This window comes from Arachis ipaensis, chromosome B5 (genome assembly GCF_059453495.1).
Source record: "Arachis ipaensis isolate K30076 ecotype BB chromosome B5, ASM5945349v1, whole genome shotgun sequence".
NCBI classification, from domain to species: domain Eukaryota; kingdom Viridiplantae; phylum Streptophyta; class Magnoliopsida; order Fabales; family Fabaceae; genus Arachis; species Arachis ipaensis.
The window spans coordinates 159,144,440-159,163,668 of NC_142440.1; positions in this window are offsets into that span (position 1 = coordinate 159,144,440).

Here is a 19,229-nt window from a genome sequence, read left to right on the forward strand (position 1 = left end):
AGTAAATATAAAATTCAATCATTCCGAATTTCATATATATTAATAAAATTAAAAAAAAAAACTAATGCTCTAAATTACTAAATTAATGATTGCTCACTTATTGTAAGTCATTATATGAGAGAGATTGTAGGTTTAACTCTCACCTCCTTCATTATATACCTATTTTTATAAAATATGTATTATATATAAGGTGCACCCGAACCGATCTCTACCCTACCCGCAGCGGGTCGGATAGCTTATCTTATCCAAACGTGTTGGGTACCCGCGAATAGAATATGAATTGCCAGTCTTAATGGTGGTGAATGAAATTATTGTGTTGAGAGAAAAAAAATTAAAGAAGGTAAAAAAAAAAGTTCAAAAACATTATAAATATGCGAATTTTTGTTTAATTGTTGATTGAAATTTGTTGAATGTGTTGTGGGTTCTCTAACATAATTGGAAAAAATAAGATTTTGAGAATTTGTAGTGATCTCCGATTCAATAACTACTTAATTAATTGGAAAGGAGTTACATGTCCATGGTCCCCAAAAAAAAAAAAAGAAAAAAAAAAAGATGTTATATGTCTATTTGCAGTCCTATTTGTTCTATTCGATACTTAATTTGCATCAGTGTTACTTCCTTTTCATGTTCGCTCATTGTACTTTCAATATAAATTGATTTAGGTGAGGAATTGAATAAATAGAATCATATCTTTTTAAATTTAAGGTGAACTTTTTCTTTAATTTTCTTCTTATGCAAATAATAATGATTCAACGATATATAAAAATATCTATATAAATTAAAAATAAAATTGATAAGGGGATCAGAATTAATTTTAATTAGTAACAAATGGATTTTTTTAATTTATTTCTATAACATATATACTTTAATTACAATGTTGTACCATCGCAAGATGACTATAAAGTATGTAAACGAGTTATAACTCAAATTAAATGACATAATCTTTCCATTCTCACTTAAAAATTTTAGATTTGAATTTCACTCCTAATTTAAAAAAAAAAACATCATATTGCTCAACTATTATAATTCTTAAAAGTTATCCATCTAGTTATTGGGAAGAACTGTTTTTTTTTTTCAAAAACTTAAATAATTAGTCAATAAATATATATATATATATATATATATATATATATATAAAAGCTTTTTTGATATAGATAACAATAGAAGCTTTTATTACTTAGAATAAAAATTGTCAATAATAATAGAATGATAATAATTTAAAATAATTTTATTTAATTTATAATTACACACTTATTATATTTAATATCACTCAATAATTATTATTGTGTTAACTATAGAATACAAAATATGATAATATTCCGGTATGAAAATAGACTCCGTTGAGGGTGATTATGAGGAGAGATTTGGAGAGAGTTCATGGTTCAATTCCGAATTTGTACCCTAACGGATCAGATAATATTTTAAATATTTTTTTATGTCTTAATAACATCTCTCTACCCTTCCTTCTTTCTCCAGAGTTCGGGGAGGAATCAAATGAGAGAACATAAGATGAGAAGACACCACATCCAACTCAAAACCTTAAGGTGTCAAGTTAATGGGTCTCTCATCTTATAAACTTCTCACTCTTCCTTACTTTCTTTGATTTGGGACTAACTTCGACACTCCTCACACTTGCAACACTAACACAAACTGCACCGAGAGACAACCTAGCAACGGTATTTTTCTTCTTCTGCATGCATATATATATATGACCCACATACAGTTTCCTCAAGTTCTGCACCTATCCAATAACCATATATAGTACAGAACAATAAAATTAAACTGAACTGTAGCAATTAAAACTATTAGCCATGCATTCAGTTCATCAAGTCTCTAGCACCATTGCTTTCAAATCCGTAAACACAATTATTTATGACAAAGAGAAGCAAAAGCTGAAACTGATGACGATCCATTCCGTGTCAAATAGATGTTACTCCGATCCGCACTCAATTTAGCAAAATTAAGGTCTTATACTCTCTCTCTCTAATAATATGATTATGCATACAGTAACTTTATACAAATGTTATTACAAAATAACAAATATATATATATATATAACGCTCACATCCTTTATCTTTTTTTATTTTGTATTTTTGTTTTACTTAAATCCTTAGATATTTAAAGTAGATCAGTATTATGTCGACAATAAAAAATGTTTGTTATTAATACACAAAATTTAAATATTAAATTAATTATTATATATTTGTATATATAAAAATATTTTATGTATATTAAAAATTAATAATAAATTAACCACGGTATTTTTATATTTTTGTCATTAATATAAAATATTTTATCAATATTTTAAAAAAATGAAAAACGGTTTTAGTTTATCTTTCTTTTTCATTTTAATCCAAATTTGATTAGCTACATAAAGACCCATGCCCCAAACTCTGCGTTGCGTAGTAATTACCCCCAAACTTGAGTGCTCTGTTACCATCATATCATCATGATCATGATCATGATAATGATGATCATCATCCTGAATTTTGAATTTACCAAGAAAAATGAGAAAAAACCTCATGAAAAAATTAATTTGGTACATATGATATTTAATTTTAAAAACTAAAATAAATTATTTAGTGTAAAATGAGGGACTAATTTAATATATATACAATAATAATATAATGAATAACTCGTGGTCGAATAATATTATAATATATATGTGACATATAACTAAATAGATTTCTAATATGTGATATAACTTTCCATGTTAACATATTAGTATTACTGAGTGACTTATTATCATACCATTATAGGTAATCAAATCATAATGTTTCACATATTATTAAAAGTTTACATCATCAAATTATATCAACACGTCATTAATAAAAAATGAATCTAACATAAAGTATTTTTACCAAATTTAAAAACGTAATTAATACAATTAAAATTAAAAAAAAATTATAATATACAACATCAATTTGAAAAACCACTTTAAAAATTTATTCATATTAACTTGGTTATGTAACTGTACTAAAAATTATAAATTCAATTTACTTGCAGTATTTTCATAAGTTTAATGCTTCGTAATATCAAAAAATTATAATGCCGATTCTAAATTCTAACCGCTCATAAACTTCACATTGAAAAAAAAAAAAAACTTACACTACACAAAAAAAAAATCAATTTAGCCACTTATTAATTTAAGTATGTTTAACAATAATCCTCATCTTTCTTAAAGTCGACCGTTGCATGTGATCCATTCATTCTATTACTCTTGTATTGAGACTTATAAACACCTGCTATCCAATACATTTTGAGCGATGTGAAATTTCAAAGCGCAAAGAAGTATGAAATAGTTCCAAAATACTAAAGCAAGCCTTGAACCCGAATTCTCAAGATAGACAACCCATCCTCTACTGCTGGCAGTCTTATGATATAATACGTTAATTAAAATATATATTATATAATATTAAATTAAATTATTTTATATTTTTAATTTTATTTTAATTCTATATTCACTTTTTTCAAATTAATCATATTTTTTAATGATACACATATTTTAAAATAAATATCAAAACTTTTTAAAATAAAAAAATATTTATTCATTAATAAATACTTAAAATATGTAATAAATATAAATTAATTAATAATTTATTAAAATTTTAAAATAATAATTAATTTAATAAAAAATAAAACTAAAAAAACACTCCTCATAAAATAAAATTTTATTTAATTATTTAAGGGAAAGTATGAGGAGCCAATGGAATATTTGTACAATATGTACAATGGAGGTTTAGGGAGTATTAGAGATATAATTATTAGTGCTATTTTTTTCTATCAGCTGAAGTTTTTGGAATGAGTGGTATCATGACATGGTATTAGAGTTCTAGATCCGAAAGGTCAAGAGTTCGATTATTGGTGAACTAAAAAATTAGTTTAAGCTTCTGAGAAGATGTTTATTATTCTTATTAGTTATTAATCAAGTCAACTAATTTAATTAATAAATCTAACGGGTCAAACCGGGGAGAGGGAGCCATAAATGAAGAGAGGGGAGTGGGGGAGGGGGAAAGAGACAAAACACAAATTAAAGGTTGGAAGATGTATGGAGAAATGAATGAAAGAAAGGGAAGTGGGTACCTACATGTTCCATCTTTGAGAAGATATCCGTATATTATATTGATTATTGATCTCTCTAATACATGCAGTCATCAGCATCATCAATTCTTTCTCTTCTTCTCGGTTTGAATTGTGCTGGAAATATAAGGAGCATGTACTGGTACTACTGTTTCATTCAAGATTTTAGGTGGAGCCTTAAGATTCAATTTTAATGCCATGGAATCTCTGATCCATGCGGCTAATAAGGGAGTATTTATTCTTTGTCTTTTAGTTTAGTGCTTTTAAGCTTTCAAGCACACATGCATGTATCATTTGCTTGTTCGTGCAATACATGTGGACCATATTTTGGGCTAACCTAACTGCTTTCTTGGAAAGGTTTAATCTCCACGCCATCAGAACGATATTTAGTTATTTACAGTTATATATATGTAGGTTTTTTTTTTTTTTCTCCGTAGAAAGTAATAGGTAGGTATCTTAAGAAATTTATCATGAAATTATAAGTTATTAATAAAAAAAAGAAGTAAGTTTTAAGCTTAAAAATTTTTCGAATTAGAGTTATAGATCTACAAAAAGAAAAAAAAAATATTAAATACATTTTTAAAAAGTTTCAGCATGGCTTAGACTTAGTCTGGTCAATTTTTTTAACAATCTTCCTACGTTACTAACAGCATTTCTGACAATTTTTACCGACTCTTGTTTATAACTATATTTAATGGAAGTATCTTTATAGATGTATCTAATAAAAATATTTTTTTATGGCTGTGTTTAATAAAAGTGTCTTTATAGATATATTTTTTGGATGTGTCTCTTTATATATGTGTTTAAAATATAATAATTAATTATTATTGACAATAAATTGATAGATAATATGTTGATACCCTATATTTTTCCTTCTTAAACTTCGTTAGGTAATCAACATCTAACCAGCCAACTTGTCATTAATTAGTAATCCTGATTTTTTAAATTGTCTTTAATTAATAATTATTTAAATTTTATTTTAAAAAAAATATAAAATTAGTAAGTATTAATTGTAGTCGTTTGAAGTTGGTTAGTTAAGAGTTGTTCTATACTTTTTCTAAATTAAAAATATTTATGTGCTTGTGCTTGCTATTGGTATTTTTAAAAGTACTTAAAGAGGGATTTTTTAAAATTAAAAAGTCTAATATAACTTCGTATATTAATTAATATTTAAATTTAATTTTTACATTAATGTTTATTATACTAATTTTAAATTTTAAAATTATTTATTGTTGTTTATGTTTATTAAAAATGATTTTTAATTTAATTTATCAAATACAGACGTTACAACTTTTAAAAAGTTAATTTTTAAAAATTAAATTTTATAAATTATTTTTAAAAAACAAAAACTTTACCAAACTAAACTTTAGTGACTTACATGATTTTTTTTATGGGATAGTGACTTACATGATGAAAGACTAATAACAAAATATTTACCCTGTATCACAATTTTAATTATAAATTAATACCATTCAAAATTATTTAAGAATCATTCATTATCGAATTTTATTTTGAAAAAATCACTATTTCTGACCACAAAAAATTTTAGGCACCGAAATATTGATAAAAAAAATTAAATAGACAATAATATTATACACTTACTTGCTATATAAAAAAAAAAGAGAATTTATTTTATTTAATATTTATTAATTATATTTATTAATTATTATTATAATTAATAAATATTAAATAAAATAAACTTTAACTTTTTTTATTTATTCTTTTTTACCAAATATTTTAAATAAAAATAGTAGTTAATGGTAAGAACTTAAAATTTACGATTAGTTAAAAGTGCAATAGGGAATAAAATTTTAGTAAAAATCTATTTAAATATTTTTGTGATTAGTATTGTCAACAATAAAATCTTTTTGGTAAATAAGGATAATTTTTCTAAGCATTTTTTACGAACATAATTTTATATCAACACTCATTTGATATCTAAATGTGACATCAAGCAATGCAAAATTGTAATAATTTGGTTTTCGAGAATCAGAAGATAAAACAAAAGAAAAATGGTAGGATTATCCAACACTTTATTAATATTGTTTATACTCTGATAAAAAAATATTAGGTCAGGCCTAAAAAAAATATGTTCAAAAGGATGATTTTTTTTTATCCAATTTTGTAGAGATTGGGTTCGATGACAGCAATTAAAATCTTATTTATCTGAGTCAAATAACTATCTCTTAAGATATCTTATTCTTTTTATAAAAAAGATATCAATAATTTTTTGAAAAAAGAAAATAATTATCCATCATTAAAGACGAAACTACTATTTTAAAAAAATGGTTATCAATTCTACTATAAAGATACTGACATTCTCATGTATATTTAAGACCTAATTTGCTAAAAATCTGTTTAGAATTTTTGTTAACTTAAGCATTAAAATCCCTTGCAAATATCACCCTCATCTCCTCACAAAAAATTTAGACAGTGACACCTCAACAACAAAGAAGTCGAACGCTACTTCTAAAAAATTAACTTCACTTTTAGATAAAAAAAACAATCTAGTTTCAAGTGACCTTCGAAATATATATATATATATATATATATTAGAAAACACTTGTTCAAAACTTTATTTTTGATACCATTAGAATTTTAGGTTTAAATGTTAAAATTTAAAATTTAATAATTAAGATTTAAAATATTAACTAAATATTAATAAAAAATAATAAATTTTATTAGTCTGTAATAATATTATTCCAATCAAAATGAAAATATATACAAAAGTAGGTGTTTGGTATCTCTGAGTTTGTAAATGAAAGTTTTCTTTTAATAATTAGTTGCTAGATAATTAATTATGAGAATTTGTTAACTGATCTTCTATATTTTTTTTTGTTTTTCAGTTATTAATTAATTTAGTGTTTTGCATTGCAAGGATAAATACTGTCACGAGTCCGCACTGGAAACGCTATGGTTTAGGGTTTAGGGGCGAGATTGCTGGGATATTATTGTCCGAATTATATTGGTATGATTATTGTTCCTATTTATATTATAGGTGGTGTAGTAACTTAAGTTCATATCATACTCTATTACTCTCCCTTTCATTCCTATGGGGAACAAAAAAATAGTGCACTTACTATATATATACAATATATGAAGAAGAGTGTTGGAAAGGGTAAAAGAGAATAATAAAAAAAGATTTGTATGTCTATTTAAATTGTATAAAATGATATAATAGAATAAATTATCATTTGTATTCATGAAAGATATAAATGCTGATAAATGTATCTATATAAAAATAAAACGATAATTGTATCTACGGAAGATAGTTTCTATGTGCCAAGAATACCCTAACGTACCAATTGTGTAACCAACGTCCGGATACTCTTGGCACACGGAAGCTATCTTCTGTGGTTATAATTGTCGTTTTATTCTTATATGGGTACATTTGTCAGTATCTGTATCTTTTATTGGTACAAATAGTAATTTATTCTAATATAATATAAATATGTATGTATAAGTGTTAAAGAGAATTGAAATAATGAAGACGTAATGTTTTATAATAAATATTTAAATATATTAAATAATTTTAATGAATGCTAATTAATTTTAATATATTTTAACAACAAAAATTGATAACCGTTTTTTTTTTCTTTTTCATCTCTAGAAACTCGTCACTCTTTTTAAGAGATTGCATGATTTTTCTTATATTGAGAAAAATTTTTGTTTGTTTGAGTGTTTATATTAGGAATCCACGAAACCCTATTTTTTATCTTTAAAACTTATGTTATTAAATTATTGATTATATATTTAATGCATTTTCTCATTTGGAATCCACTAGCTATTATAGTAGATATTCTGAAGTTTCCATGACCATAGATATGTCATTGTCTTCTGCCCCTGCTCTCAAGTTACATTATTAAAGGTTACCTGCCTTATTTATTATCAACCTTCAGATAATACTACTAGCTAGGGAGAGAATTAAACATATAAGAAAGTAACACTTTCTTCTCGAATCAAACATTAAATTACTAAAATAGTGTTATAATATTAAAAAATTTACATTATTAACAAAAATAATTTTAAAATATATAAATAAAAATAAATTCTAAACTCTAATAAAGAGATTAAATGATATTATAAATATGTATATTTTATTTTTCTTTTTATTATAAGTTATTTTAACTTTTTTTTTCATTTTGTTTTGTTGTGTAATATTGTTCACTTTCATTCTTTCTTGCTAATATGTGTGATTTTGTTTTTGTTTTTGTTTTTGGATAATTATTTTGAAAATAAGAAAATAAAATTATGAGAAAAACCCAAATCAGTCCCTGACAATTACCTCGAAAGACAACGAGGCCCCTGACAAAAAAAAAACTCCAATCCGGCCCCTGACAAAAAAAATAAACCCAACCCGGCCCCTAACAATTACTTCGAAAGGACAACGAGATCCCTGTGCCAAAAAAAATAAATGTTATTTTTTTTTTGCACAGGGGCTAATCTGTCCCAAAAAAAATTTATCAGGGGCCGGATTGGGTGTTTTTTTTTCTTAGGGGCCTCGTTGTCCTTTCGAGATAATTGTCAGGGGCCGGATGGGGTATTCACTCTAAAATTATAGTATATATTTGTAATGTATACTTGAATTGTTCCTTTTAAGTAGTAGTCACTTAATCACTTTAGTTTTATTATTTCCCTTTTTACTTTATGGTATCTTCCACTCTTATTTTTATGCACTATTTCTATTTTGTACTACTTTTTTCTACACTCAAATTTGTTGTTTTTATTTATTAATTTTACTCCCTTTTTTTACATATAATATATCTCACTCTCATTCTTCTATGCACTATTTATCATTGAAGTATCAATTATATTCTTAACAATCAATAAATCTTTTTAGAAGTACACAACTATTCTTTTTCTGTTGATTCTTAATCAAAATTTATTTGGTAATCCTTTTAAATTACTATTCCAAGATTCATATGATAACTATGGATTTAGCTAGTGACTGATAAAAAGGAATGCGTTGAGTAAATATTTAAAAAAAAATTGACAAAAGATTTTTTTTTTTTATGTTTTTAACTATAAGGGCATTTAATTCATGTTATTTAAACTATCATAAAATTATTCATTCCAAAAATTTAAACTGATAAGAGAAAATAATATAATGGTTATATCTCTAATATTCTTTCTCAAATAAGAGACTTTTGAGTTTTGCATAGATTTTTTTTATTTGTTTTATGATTTTTTTATTTTTGGGATTTATTAAAAATTGAACTCTTGACGTTTTCGACACAGAATTCTAATATCATATCGTAAAATCTTTTATCCCAAAACTTAGAGTTAAAAAAAAAAATTAATAATTATATTTCTAATATAAACTATTTTTTAAAATTAAAATAACCAGCTATAAATTGCTAGCATTTCTCATTTATTATTACAATATTATAATTAGGGGTAGGCTAATTTCACTCCACATATGCAGAAAGTAAGATCTCATCACTGTTCACAAACAACTTTACTAACTTCTTTTGCCACCAACAAGGCTTTAGGCTTTTGTGTGGTGCCACCTGCGTTCGTCCTGATTCTAATGATCCCTAGATAATATTTGGATACTAATTTCTTTTTCACGTTCTAAATTTAACATTCAGATTAATAAGTGAATAATCATAATAATAAAGTAATGAAAAAGGTATGGTTAAGCAGAAAATGTTTTTCATTATCTCTGAAGAATTCGGTCATTGTATTATTAGGTACAGATAATTTTATATTTAAACAAGTAGCTCTATTAAGGTGCCAACATACATATATAGCGATAAATAATTAATAATCATTATGTACTATAATAGAAACTCTAGTTGTAGAAGAAAAAATAAAGCAACTTATATACACATAAAATTTATATTCCCACCCAACCATTTACAATAATAAGCTGAAATTATGTTTTAATTTTCTCTTTTGTTCCTAGCTAGTTGTTTACGTTATTAAAATTCTTCACTAAAAGCTTTCGTATATTGGAATATTAGATACGTTAGATATATAATTTAAACCAATTTAGATTAGTCGAATGGTCACTCACTCGTCTGTTTAAATAAGTATTGGAAGCTTAAATTTTGCTTTGTGCATGTAATAATTTATTGGCCAGCGACAAATCGCTAAATAGAACTTAGATTCCCAATAAATTAGTTCTTGACCTGTCGTACTAGAGAATTTAAATCTTTAAATAAAACTCCAATTCGTAACGACAATTCGTAACAAATTAGTCCTTAGTTTATCGGATTGAAATATTAAATACAAAAAAATATATAATTTAGATTAAAAAAATGGTTTCATGATAAGATATAATTTTGTTATTATTGTAATTGTTTAATACTTGAATCCTTGGTAATAGAGTCAAACAAGCACAATAATATATTACGGTGGTTCATTTGAGATAACCCTCTCAAACTTTCACAAATAGTTAAAATAAGCGTCATATTTAGTCCCCCTATATATAAGTTGGTCCATATATAGACCACAGGTATAGTAGTAGTGGTGAGTGGGGAGCGGTGACATGAACATTCACCATGCACATAAATTAATTTAATTAACTGACGTAGTATTTGCCTAATTTTTCTTACTTTCCCCAAAGTGGGATGTGTACATATATCCATATGTAATAATATTTAAAAAATAGTTCTAACAGTTCAATATTATCTTATTTAATATTTATTAATTATTATTAAAATAATTATATAATTTTAAATTTTATAAATATATAAATAAAAATGTTATATATATAAAATTATAAATATTATATTATATAAAATAACTTTAAAAGTTATCTCCCTAACTTTATTATTGATATGTATGTGACATTCTAGAATAATCTAACGGAATTGTTTCTTTGGTTTGCGTTAATGCAAACTCTAACTGTCTTAGAAAAGACATTTTTATGATGCCTATAAATTTTGACATTTTGATGGCGTCTATAAATTTTTTATCTAATTTATTTAAATATAAATATTAAAAGACGTATTTATTATAGAATCTATTTTTTAATAAAATTGAAACATATATAATTTATAGACACCATAAAAATATTCATTATTCTATCTAATATTAACATAGCATATTAATTCTATAATAGATTCTTTTAACTTTAAAATTGTATTGCCAATGAGTAATAGTTCAAATGACATAGTCTCCCCATACTCAATTAAGACGTTGCGGATTCGAGTCTCCTATCTTAAAAAAAAAACTTTAAAATTGCATTGTCTAATATTATTATGTGTAGTATTATAAATCTAGAATACTAATACATATAAGAAATTTAGGAAAAGTCTAGAAGCCATCAACTTTGTTAAATTCTGACGAGCATATAACCAGCAAAAAAAAGTGAGCTATTGGATAAAATCTCAAACCAATCTCACACCATTAAAATCATCGTTAACGTGGAAATCACAAAAGTTGCTGCGATAGCATTTCTCATATTAGATATTCAACTTGCGAGTCTCATTCAGGTGCCTTCCAAATTTATAGCAGGAGAGGTAGGAGAGTACACATTAAAGTGAGTTCCGAAACTTAGCTAGCTACGAACAAAACAAAAATAAAAAACCCTAAATAGAGATTAGATCTATCAGCTTTCTGAATTCTGAACAACAACGATACATTATAATATATAGCTACCTTAACATAAGGTAAATCGAAGCAGAAGCAGCAGACACCACTAGTTAAACTTGTTAAACTTCCAGCGACCTAATATACTAAAATAAAAAAAAGAAAAAGAAGAGAAAAACACAGAGAGTGCATATTATAAAGTACGTGACCTAATCTAATTAAGAAAGTCCGGGTACTGATGAAAAATGTCTTCCATGTTAGGCCACTCTTCAAGATGATGATGATGATGATTATTATTGTTGTTGTTAACGTTGTTGTTCTCCTGAGTAAAAGGCATGCTAGAGGGAACCGCCGTATCCTGGTCTTTCTTCATGGTGTCGCCTGTGGAAACAGGGGAAAGAGGAGGAAATGAGTCAGCCTTAAGGTGGGAAGAACGTACTTGGGATGGAGAAGTAGGTGTAGGAGCACCTAATAACAACAAACACTCACTTTTAGTGGGCTTTGGACTTTTCAAGAAACCTCTAACTATCTCTTCCAACAACCCCGATGATGAGTCTGAGTGATGAAAGAACTCTTGCGAGTATTCACTGCCATCAGCTTTATAATTATTATCACTGCCACAACCGAGACTGTTTGTGTTCGTCAGGCAAGAGGAAGAAAAGGCTGCGCTGTAGTTAGGAGCATTGCTACCATTTGATGAGTTGACTAAACTGCCCTTGGGGTAGGATAAATGGTGGCTAATGGAAGATGAGTTGACTAAACTGCCCTTGGGGTACGATAAGGAAGATGAAAGAGAAGGGTTATTAGCATTGCCAGCATGTGATGAGTTGACTAAACTGCCCTTGGGTTTGGTGTAAGGGGCTATGAAGTCACGGGGGAGGACCATGTTTGTGGAGTTAAGCTGCTGGTTTCGCTGTTGCTGGAAGGTAGAAAATGAAGAAGGGACGGAGTAGGAGGAGAAGGGGTCAGGCCAAGAACCACCCAAGTGGCAGTTACGGCTGTTGAAGAAGAGATGGCTACTGCGGTTAAGGATGTCTTTATGATTGTTTTTGTTGGTGAGGAAGATGGAAGAAGGTTGAGGAGGGGAAGTAGTGTACAAAAAGTTAGTTCTCGCCTTGGGGCCACGCAAGACTCTGGCAGCGGAGTCGTAGGCGCAAGCGGCTTCCTCCGCCGTGTCATATGTCCCCAGCCAACGCCGCTCCTTAGATTGAGGGTCCCTTATCTCAGCGGCATAACGTCCCCATGGCCTCCGCCTCACACCCCGGTACCTCATGGTTCCGGCGGGGGAGGAGTATTTGTCGCTGCGGTGGAGGCGCATGATTATTGCAGAAGTTGTGAGAGGAAGGTGGAAAAAGAGGGAATCTTATTGGTGGAGATGTTTGTTTATGCTTCCTCGGGCTTGGCGTCCCCCTTATATAATGTGAGAAGGCATGCACGATGCACCTTCAAGACTTCAACTATGGGTGCCAAAACGGACACTTCGTCCCGCCCCGTCAAGCTCCGTCTAAAAACGGATTTAAAGTGCTAGTCAGTTTACACTCTTTTAAAAAAATAATAATTAAAAAATTAAAAACTAATTAAATTATCATATAATTTTACATATTTTTTATTTTTATTTTAATAAAATTATTTTTATTAAAGTACATAAGGCAGAGAAAATCGAGATTTTACGTGAAATCGAAAAAATAAATAAAAAACGCAAAATAATCTTCACAAGATTTAAATCGTAAAATCGTCTGATTTAGTACAAATTTCGTAAATCGATAAACTCATTTAAAATCGTAATATTAGAAAATTTTAAGAATTAAATCAAGTTTCTAGCTACTATAGAAGTGCATATAGAAGTGCATATGTGAAAGTATAAAATAAAATAAATAAAATAAATAAAAAATAACAGTTAAATAATTATATTTAAAAATTATATAATTATGAATTTTGGGCAATATAATTTTGACGAATTTTAAATTCTAACCTAGTCATTTCTTTTGGTAAGTTTGGCAAATTGATTTGATGAATTGATAAATTCAGCACATTTTATCACTCCTACTTATTTATAATGTATGATTAATGTATATAGAATATATAGATACATAAAGTCATAAATATAAAATGTTTGTATATATATATATATATATATATATTATAACTATTTTTATCTATTAATATTTATAACACTAACAAAATTACTTATAAAAATTAATATTATATCCATAAACAATAAATTTTGTATGATAAAAATATCAAAATTTTAATTTTTTTTATTTTAAACAAAATTATTTACAATAACGTTCTTATGAATTTAGTATTTTTGTCATATAACTTATTTTTTATGAATATAATATTAATTTTATTCTTTTATAGATAATTTTATGTTTCGTGATTAGAAATAGTTATTTTTGTTCAAAACAGAGAAAAAGCTTTCATGATTTCTATGTTCAAGCTTGGTTTAGGAAAAAACTAAAGCTCAAATTAAAATATCACTTTAATAATTAATATTTTCTTCTCACCTTCCTCTTCATCTTCATATAATTTTTTTAAAATTAAATTAAAAATTAATTTCTCTTTTCCTTTATTTAAGGTTTGGCCTTATGTTTTTACGGAAGATGATTCATTTTTTTTATTTTCTTGTTTAGGAATTAAGAATTTTAAGGAATAAAAAAAATCATTTTTAAGTTCAAAAGATGAGAAAAAAGTTTTTTTCTCCTCTCTCTGAATTCGGCCATATATGCATCATAAAAAAGAATCTTATTTGATTTCATCCTATTCATAAATCATATTCTAAGTGTTTCAAATAATCTATAGCTACAAGTTTTAAATTTCAAAGGCAAAAAAGTCTCCCTTTTTCTCCATTAAAATTCAGCCAAAAAGGATTCTTTGTCTTAATTTTTTTTTTTTTGTAATATAGGAAAAAGTAGTGTTAGAGAATTTTCAAGAGGTGTCTAAAAAAATTGGAATTAAAATAAAAGTTAGATTAGCATAATTGGCCTTTTATATGTCAAAAAACCTAAATGATACTTTTGATTGAAACTTAATGAAATTGAATGTTTGAATGTATATATTTAATCTTGTTTGATTGCTTAAAATAAATGTAAATAATTGGAATGTATATGGCTAAAAGTAAATAAAGGTTCCGGAAAATATTATGTCTATGCTTATACTATTAAGGATTAGGCTATAAATATGAAAAGAATGATGCGAGAGAGATAAATATTTATGTATTAGTAAGTTTAGAGGTAATTATTAATTATTCATATATTAAAAAAATACTATTTATCTCTTAAAAATCAGTCTTTAATTTGGTCAATCTTTTTATGGATTTATTATTATTTAATTAATCTGAATACTATTTAATTAATTTGAATGTCCACTTTTATGTACTAATTTTTTTAAAAATCAGAAAAATTATTTGTATTTTATTTTTTCTTTCTTTAAAAGTTAAATAAAAGATAATATTTAAGTGATACTTAGTTGCACTAATATTAAAATTAAGAAGAGTATATTTAGATATAATTTTTCAAAAGATATCTTTAGGTAGAAAACCTCAAAAAGTATCTTTATCTTTATTTTAAATTAATGACCATGTTGTGTTTTTTTTTTATAAATGTTTATTATAATAATAAAGACACATTTTATCAAGTATCATCTTCGCATAAAATACATACATGTAAACACAATACTGAATTTTTGTTTTATTTTTATTCTTGTTAAATATCTTGTAATTGTAGTGAATAGTTGTTTGAGCATGATTCATTAGATGAGTAGTTATATTGATTCATCATAACTATGTGCACTCCTCTAGCTAGATAGTTACATGAGTGATGATTCACTTTGTTAGAAACAAGAGATTGAGAGAATAATATGAAAAGTGTATTATTAAGTGTGATTAAAGGTAGAATATAAGAGTATTTATAGGTATTAGATGAATCAAAGTAATAAAGGCATAGAATCTTATAATTAATATACAGATATACTATATAAATATAGATGATACTAATTGATCTAAATTGATTCTAATGATTCTCTAACATCTCCCCTCAAACTCAAGTGGGAGCTCAAGATACCAACTTGAATTTGGATAACAAAGTTCGGAAACGAGTCGGGTGATGAGTTTTCGTGAAGATATCAGCAATCTGATCTAGTGTACCAACAGCAATGAGACGAACAACATCAATAATGTATTTGGTGCATTCATGAAATACATCATTATGGGCAATCTGAATAGCACTGCGGTTATCACAAAAAATATCAGTAGGGGACAACTGATGAGTACCCAGATCTTCGAGAAGCCAACGAACCGATATAACCTCAACAGTGGTGTTAGTGAAGGCACGGTACTCAGCTTCTGTGTTTGAGCGAGCAGTGAACGTTTGCTTCTTAGCACGCCAAGAAATGATAGCGTCGCCAAGGAACAAAAAGTAACCAGTAGTAGAACGACAATCAGTGGGATCACCGGCCCAATCAGTATCGGAGTATGCCTGAAGGGTCAAAGAGGAATGGGCAAAAAAATAAAGGCCATGAAATAGAGTGCCTTTGGCGTAGCGAAGAATGCGAAGAACTGCCGAATAGTGAGTAGTACGAGGAGCTGACAAGAACTGGCTGAGGACATGAACTGGATAGGCAATGTCTGGTCGGGTGACAGCCAAGTAGACGAGACCTCCAATTAACTGTCGATAGAGAGTCGAATTATCCAAAACAGTGCCATCCATAGGGATAAATCGAACATTAGGCTCAATAGGAGTAGACTCAGTGCGACTATCTGTAATCCCAGCGCGAGCAAGAAGATCTGAAGCATACTTAGCTTGAGAGAGATAGATGCCATCATCTGTGGAGATGATCTCGAGACCAAGAAAATAGCTGAGAGAACCAAGATCTTTCATCTCAAAGGTACGGTGAAGTGAGGCCTTGAGATTAGAGATACCATCAACATCATCTCCAGTAATGATCATGTCATCAACATACAAAAGTAGAAGAACAACTCCACGTTCGCTTTTACGAATGAAAAGGGCATTCTCATGAGGACTAGAAGTAAAACCAAGACTGCATATGGTAGTGCTGAACTTGTCAAACCATTCACGAGGAGCTTGCTTAAGTCCATAAAGTGCCTTGCGAAGGAAACAAACCTTACTAGAAGGACAAGGATATCCCGGAGGTGGTTTCATATAGACTTTCTTTTTCAAATCCCCATTAAGAAATGTATTCTTCACATCCATCTAACTGAGAGACCATTTTTTAACCGTGGCAATGGCAAGGAGAGCTCTAACAGACGTAAGGCGAGTGACAGGAGCAAAAGTCTCTTCATAATCAATACCATACTCTTGCGTTACAACCTTGAGCAACCAAGCGTGCCTTATAACGGTCAATAGAGCCATCAGAGCGAGTCTTGATCTTGTATACCCATCTACTGCCCACAACTTCCTGATCAGAAGGAGAATCAACCAAATTCCAAGTGTGTGCTTTTTCAAGTGGCTGTATTTCTTCCTACATTGCTTGTTGCCAATTTGGATTTGTGGAGGCTTCTCTAAATGACTTAGGTTCATGTTGATGACGAATAGTAGAAAAGCAATGATAATCAAGAAGATGAGGAGGTGAATTCCTTACCCTAGAAGAACGAGTAGGAGGAGGAGGCATGACGGTAGGAGCGGGATCGCCTTTCGGACTGGAATCATCAGGAGATGGAGAATGCGGAGGGGCAGGATCCTCGAGGGATAGACTTAGGGTAGACCCTGTAGTATCATCACTAGGAAAGAGATCAACATTTAGGTTAGTAAAAAATGGTGACAGAGTAGAAGGAATAAACTCAAAAGAGGAAAAACTAGAGAACATGTGATGCTCCCAAAAGATAACATGACGAGATATATGAATACGGAGAGAGATAGGATCCCAACAATGATAACCCTTATGTTCAGAAGCATAACCAAGAAAACAACACATGCGAGCCCGAGGTTCAAGCTTATTGTGTTCATGAGGCTGAAGAAGGACAAAACAGACACAACCAAAAACACGGAGAGAATTGTAATCGGGAGAAGTACGATAAAGACGCTCAAAGGGAGTAGTGTTACCAAGAACAGAAGAAGGAAGTATATTGATAACATGAACATCAGTGAGAACAGCTTCACCCCAAGCACGTTCAGGACAGGAAGAGGAAATAAGCATCGCACGGACAGAGTCAAGAATATGACGGTGTTTACGCTCAGTTCTGCCATTTTGTTGAGAGGTACCAGGACAAGAAAACTCGGACAAAGTATCCTGTTCAGTAAGAAAATTTAAAAGTTTGGAGTCACGATATTCCATAGCATTATCACGTCTGAAAATTTTAATGACCTTTGAAAACTGAGTTCGAACCATAGTGGCAAAGTTAATATAAATCTGAGGCAACTCATAACAATTAGTCATCAAATAAACCCAAGTAAAACGTGAATAATTATCAATAACGACAACAAAATATCGAGCCCCTCCCATAGAAGTGGTGGGAGCGGGCCCCAAACATCATAATGGATAAGATCAAAAGGAGAGCATGCAATAGAGGAATTATTATTAAAGGATAAGGCAAGTTGTTTTGCAGTACGACAAGAAGTAAAGACTCATTTTGAACTTGACCTAAAACACCCGTAGATATAAGAGGACACAATTTTTCTAAGGAGCTATGGGCAAGACGACGGTGCCACAAGTGAAGTGTAGATGGAGAGGAAGCAGCACAGAGATTTGTAGAGGGAACATGAAGGTTCTCGAGCTCAAATAAGCGTCCGACCTTACAGTCAGTCCCGATGATCTTTCCCGTCCGACGATCCTACACACGACAACCAAAAATAGAAAAAATGACATCAAAACCGAGTTCAACAAGCTGACCGACAGAGATAAGATTAAAATTCAATTTTGGAATAAAATAAGCATCAGAAAGATGAATATTGGACTATGAAATAATCCCGTGATGTGTTGCATGCAAGAGGGAACCATTAGCAGTGTTGACAGAAGGTGTATTTGTAGTGGGAGACAACGACGAAAAAAGATGACGCAAAGGAGACATATGATTGAAACAACCAGAATCAAAATACCATTTAGAATTACCTGGAGAGGTGGAAAGAGTAGCAGGGGTATTACCAGAAAAAGAGAGAAGTTGCTTAAGAAGGGATTCAATATCTGATGGAGAGACAGAAGGTGTGTTGAGAGATGTGGAAGAGGTGGACTCAGTAGCAGCAGCAGCAGTAGAGGCAGGCACATGCGGAGAGTTGTTGGGACGAGATTGATACTTGTTCTGATCTGAACGTGGTGGTCGAGTAGGACAGGTAGCAATCAAGTGACCCGAGAGCTTACAATAATGGCAGAACAGTTTCGGGCAGTTGGAGCCAATGTGGCCTTTTTGTTTGCACTTATGACATTCAATAGAAGGACAGTCGGAGAAGGAATGCCCAGGCCGGTTACAGTTTCGACAGATTTTGTCCTTTCTGTCGGTGGCAGCAAAGACAGTTTCACTTTTAGAACAAAGCAATCCCAAGTGCGTTTCTTCATACTTAAGACAAGGAAGAGCATCTTCAAGACTAGGCAAGGGATTCTGATGAAGAAGAGAAGCCCTGACCGGCTCATAGTCATCAGTAAGTGCCATCAGAAATTGG